Source organism: Sinocyclocheilus anshuiensis, unplaced genomic scaffold (genome assembly GCF_001515605.1).
Source record: "Sinocyclocheilus anshuiensis isolate Anshui unplaced genomic scaffold, SAMN03320099.WGS_v1.1 scaffold43, whole genome shotgun sequence".
Lineage (NCBI taxonomy): Eukaryota > Metazoa > Chordata > Actinopteri > Cypriniformes > Cyprinidae > Sinocyclocheilus > Sinocyclocheilus anshuiensis.
The window spans coordinates 2,350,500-2,356,637 of record NW_015549580.1 but is presented as its reverse complement, the minus strand read 5'-3'; positions in this window follow the sequence as shown (position 1 = coordinate 2,356,637).

Genomic DNA, 6,138 nt, shown 5'->3' with positions numbered 1-6,138 from the left:
GGAGAGAGAGAAGCCGCAGCGTGTGAACGTGCCGCCATCTTGAGGACATATAGTAAGTATGTCTGAAAAAGCACAATTTAAATATATTTATTTTTCACCTGGGTAATAAACGTCTTTTTAATAATGACCTGTCTATTATCAATTAACAATAACCATTTAAGTTTATCTGACCTTAGCTCAAATATGCAGTGTTTTTGGGGGGAGGGTTTTTTACTAAACTGAAGTAAGTTCCCCTCACGTTCACAGCAGGGTAAACACGTGGTTCATCACATTAAATATGAACGTTCAACTTTCTTCTTAATTATATCTATTGATTTAGAATTTGGAGCCTAACGAAATGAAATGTTGCTTTTAAAGTCTTTGGTCTATATTTCTTTAAAATAAATATCACTTGCTGGTATAACGCAACACCTTTGCGTTGTTTTGAGTATCCAAATATTTTTGGGACAGACCTCAAAAAGACCTAAGTTACCTCTTTTCTGGACAGATTGCCATCAGCACAACAGTTAAATGAACAAAATATTAACTTACATTAACTATACATTTTAGACACGATTACAGGTTACTTTGTCGGTTTTGCTCCGCCAGCGAAAACGTTTCGGAGCAACATGGAAGCAATCTGCGTTTTGAACGAATCGGTTTAATAAATGATTCAATTGACTCGCTCATAAAGAAATCTACTACTTGGAATCACCACCAAGCAGACGACGGTTTGTCAAAAACGCGCAAAAACACAAACAATCGGAATGATACAAACAGTGAAGTTTCAGCGCTTTGAACAGCTCCATCACATCCGAGGACTTGACTGTTGTATAATATAGACATAGTTCAAAAGTATGCAAAATAATTTGACAGTATGAATCTATTGCAAAAGATAATCGCGGACAATCAAACACACCCTGCGTCCAGATGTTCATACTATCCATCCTAAATAGTATGTGAGATTATAATAAGTGTGTCCCAAAGCATAGTATGTTGAAAAGAGTAGCCTATGCCAAACGTCCGGATGGTCTACTATTTCAGGTCGATTTTTGAAGTGTGGATCCGTGCACACTCTTAATGGCTTTGACGAAGGATTCGAGAAGGATTCGGTCCAGAACTACAAACACGAATCAAACGCGTTAGAAAAAATACAAACGTGGCGGATGCGCGCGATTGACGGTTAGGTAGAGAGGTTTACAAAAAGGGGTTTGAGTTACCAATAATCAACATTTACTATGGACCCAACTAAACTTAAATTATTTGTTAATTGTTATCCACTGTACAGTAAGTGAAGTTTCTTTTGTTTTCATGGTTTTTGTACAAATACACTGAGTCTGTCATTTGATTTACCTGTACAAATAAAAATTACATTGAAAAAAACATGAGTTTGAATTGAATGCAGCCTAAGAGTGTTTATTTTGTCCAGAAACAGTATAAATGACGTCTAAATGAGACTGCAGTTGACTTTATAAGATGTTGAAAATACGTCCAACAATGACCACATCTGAACTTAATTTTAACCTCTTAAAGATGTCCTGTGGACGTCCAAAAGACGTCATAAAAACTTTCATTCTGGCTCTTCAGGGGACGTCATTTCAACGTCCGAAAAAGACGTTGAAATGACGTCGTTTGGACGTACCTTTGCTCAGTGGGATGTCCCAAAGCTTGCCTACTCTTCTACTACACACTCAAAAGTGTGTACTTTTTCTTAACCAAAAGAGTACATACTTTAAGGGCGTAGTATAAGTAGGCACATTGAGACACAGCAACAGACTCCAGGTCCAGGGCCCATTATTTGAGGAGAGTTTCACAGGATTGTGCCCGCTCTCGGTTGTTTAGCCTGCCCGGCCCTCTCACTGAAAATGAACTCCGGGTAAAAAAAATAATATCCCCCAGAGGGCGCATATATAAGTTAAAAAGAAGCGGCCCCAGAACGGAGCCCTGATGTACTCCACTAATGACTGGGGCAGATGATGAGGAAAACTTGCCTAGCTCTACAGAAAAAGACCTGTCTTTGAGATATGAGCTGAACCATTGTAAGGCTGTGCCCCTGATACTGATCAAATGTTCTAAACGCCAAATAAGAACATTATGATCTACAGTATCAAAGGCAGCTGTAAGATCAAGTAGAATCAGTACCGCATTTTTACCGGCATCGACTGCAACCAAAATATCATTGAACACTTTAAGCAAAGCAGACTCTGTACTGTGATAAGCAGTGAAACCAGATCGAAAAGTTTCTGATAAGTTAGCTGTATTTAAGAATGGGATCAACTGTAATTGCACGACTTTTTCTAAAAGTTTTGACAAAAATTATAACTTTGAGACAGGCCGAAAATTATTAAAGCAACTTTCATCCAAACCTTGCTTCTTAAGCAAAGGCTGAACAACCGCATGCTTAAAGCAATTCGGAACCACACCAGTGTCCAAAGATGAGTTAATCAACACTTGGATACTAGGGCCAATTACTGGAAAGGCTACTTTTATGATCTCTGGGGGAACAACATTGAGTGAGGAGGTAGCTGTCTTCATTTTGTTAACGAGATCAGAGAGTTCCATTAAAGAGACATGTTGAAAACGACAAAAGAAAAATGGACTGGCCAGCGAGTTCAAAGACTGTGGAGTAAAAGATATACGAATGGCACTCACTTTATCAACAAAAATGTTTTACAATTTCTCACAGAGCTCTGGTGACGGCTCCCTGGAAAACTGGGAATTGGGGTTAATTACTGAATTTATTGTGGAGAATAAGATCCTAGGTCTATGACAGTGTGCAGTAATCATATCTGAAAAATATTTTGATCTAGCTGACTTAGCAGCACTCTGAAACTTAACCAGACACTCTTTAAAAATCTCAAAAGACACAGTCAGACGATCATGCTTCCATCTCCTCTCTGCTTTACGGCATGCCTGTCTAAGAGAGCGAGCGTTGTCATCCAACCAGTAATAAGATTGTATATTTGGTTGTTTAAGTTTAAAAGGAGCAATCAAATCTAAAATATTAGAACAAACTGTGTAAAAAAGGGAAATTTATTGGCATATATGGTTTCATGAAGAAACTTTAAGATAATTGGAAACTTTCCATACCACGAAAGGTTCTTTATAGTGGAAAAAGTTTATTTGGAGTATTAAAATGATTTTCACAATAACATTTTTTTTTTAGAACTCTTCACTGAAAGGTTCTTTGGGGAATCATGCATTATGGCATCACTGCCACTGCCATTGTAAGAAAAATAGTCCTCTAGTTTGAATTATTTGCTTATTATTGAATTTTTTACTTATAAATTTGTTTGTAGCTTTGCGTTATGATATGACATTAATGAGCTCAGCCCCTGTCATGTATATTTATAGAGGACTGTTTTTTGTAAGGGCTTTCATTGCATGTTTGTATAGCCAGGAAATGAGTGACATCAGAGCAAGAGGCAACACATTTTTGTTTTAGTCCTTCTAGTCTTCCTTACCTTGAAGGGCAGGTTGACCCCAGCTCGGGTTAGCTCAGTCAGACTACGTTATGCAGGAGCCCCTCTGAAGAGCCTTGAAGAATGAAGGAGAGCTGACCTCTCTGCAGGCTACAGGGAAGGTGACTAGTAGTTATTCTTCCCCATTTGATCTACACATCTCTCATTCTGTTTATTTGACCATTTATCTATTATGATAGATGGCCCTCTCATATCTCTTTTCATGGGGTCATCTGAATTTAGGACCTATTTCAAATGTTTTATTGAGTCTGGTGTCGAAAAACATGACTGGCCTGCACAAAACTGTCATACAGTTGTAGCAGCAAAAGCAGAACAAACTTCCTATTAATGCACATGGTTTTGACAGTAAATGTTCAATAAGCATACTTTTAGTGTCTGTGCATTTCAGAGTAAACGGATGCATCATTTTACCAGGAAAACCTTTGACCCTTTCTCTGGATTTAATCAAATTAGAGACTTATCTTTACGTTTTTATTCACTTTCACTTTTATTATAATTGCATTGAGAGAAGTGAATAAGTACTTTATCACTCTGTCTCACTGTTCCAGCCACCCAGTTCCCTAAAATTCCAGCAAAATATCCGGATGTTTGAAATGGAAAGTGAGAGCAGAAAGAGAAGAGTAACTCAGGAAAGTCCCTAAGTCTTGCCAGTGCTGGAACCTGATGAATATTGGATTCCCTTTCTAAAGCATCCATGAGTTCTCCCCCACAGTTGCCGTGGAAACATAGCCCTGTACGCTGTAGCTAAATTTACTGCAGTATCCCTCACTCTCACTTTCATGAAGCTCAGTTACATTGATTTTTAAAGATGTTGTTTTTATCTTGTTGATTTGAAACAACAATATTATAGAGAGAGTATTTCTCCGGCTTCTCGTGTTTTTTGTCATTTTACAATAATCCAAAACACTTTTAGAAATTGCATTATGAATTTAACACATTACAAATATATTTTAGTTACAGTATCTCACTCTAACAACCTGTCACAACCAAACACACATCTGTGCCTGGGACAAACTTTTTGTCAAATGCATGATGCTAAAACTGATGCCATGCTCCCTGGGGAGGGAGAGCGGGATGTGGAGAATAAGATTTCATTGTTTCTCTGCAGTATGGCTATCATGTAACCACTTCTTGCTGAAAAAATAAATAAATAAACGCCCAACGCTGGTTTGCTGGTCTTAAAATTGGCATGAAATAGAAATTGCATTCTTTTCTTTTCACTTTTTTTCCCTACTGTGAAATGTAGTGAAACGTCTTCTCGAACAAGAAAACATGTAGGGCGGGACTTGATTATGTCCACTGAGAATTGATTGGATTGTTGTCGTTTTCTAATTGCTGCATCCTCATGTGAGTGACAGGTTGCTGAAGGGTTATGAATTATTGTTCCACCCTCGTGCCAGTGAATGTGTCATGAATGAGAGATGTCATTGCAAGGGGGCATTAATAGGGACATTAATGTTTTTGACTAAAGATTGTTTGGACACGTGAATTAAAAAAATAATTATGTGCATGGTTAAATCATTCATTTAAAAAACTGCAATATTTTCTGCATTTCTTTTTATGGAATATTGTAGTGTTTATTATAAATGAATTATCCATGCACATGCACTTCCATGTTAAATATTTGTAATGATCATGATGTAATGACATGTTCACCGACTCAAGGACAGGACAATAACCCCTCCCCTCCAGCAACCTGTCACTCACATGGGATTGCAAGAATAGCCAACAACAATAATCCAATCAATTCCCAATGGAAAAAATTAAATCCCGCCCTATATTTTTTTTTTGTTCGGGAATCCGTTTCACTTGGATATACAGCACAACAATAACAACTTCTGTTTCATGCCGATGTGGTGACAAATCAAGTCCTCCCTCAAAATCAGATCTCCATTAGGAGCCAAAGCAATCCTATTGGCTCAAATTACTTTTAATGGGTACTCTCTTTAGTGCCTGCTTACAGGTCTTACAAAATAATGATATGATAAATGTTGAACTGTTATAATGACCATTAATGTCTGTTTTAGTTAGTTTATGTACTAGCAGAGCATACAGATACCAGATTAGCCTGATACCTTTGCACTTATTCATAAATATTAAATGTATAATTTATTTTGGTTATTAAATGAACAATGTAATGATGTTCAATTATTAGGTTTTAATATTATTACTAATTAGCAGTTTATCAAGTGAAAGAAATTACATCAAATTAGTTTTATTATGCACAATTTAATAAGATATTATATACATATTTTAAATTAAAATCATTTCTATGTACTTGGTATTAACTGATATCTGATGGAGACCCAATTTTGAGGGAGAACCTGAATTGTCCCAAAAACCTAGTTTTACGGGTCTCCCAATCTGTTTTGGATGGTTTTAGAGGAGTTTTAGACACTAAATCAGCTTAGCCAGGCTGGGAGACCATCTTAAAACAGCTAAAACCAACCAATTTAGGCTGGTTTAAACATTATTTTTCAGCATGGCTATTGGATTAGATTTAAATTTTTTCAGTGCACAGCACCTCTATCTTTTTGCCTGCTGTATTTTGTATTACTATCTCCCAGCCTCCAAGAGATGGAAAAATCTGCTGACATCATTGTCCAAGACCCACTTGCTGAAAGGAGAGCAGGAGGGAAGGAGACAGAGCGAGAGAGAGAGAGAGAGAGAGGGAGGG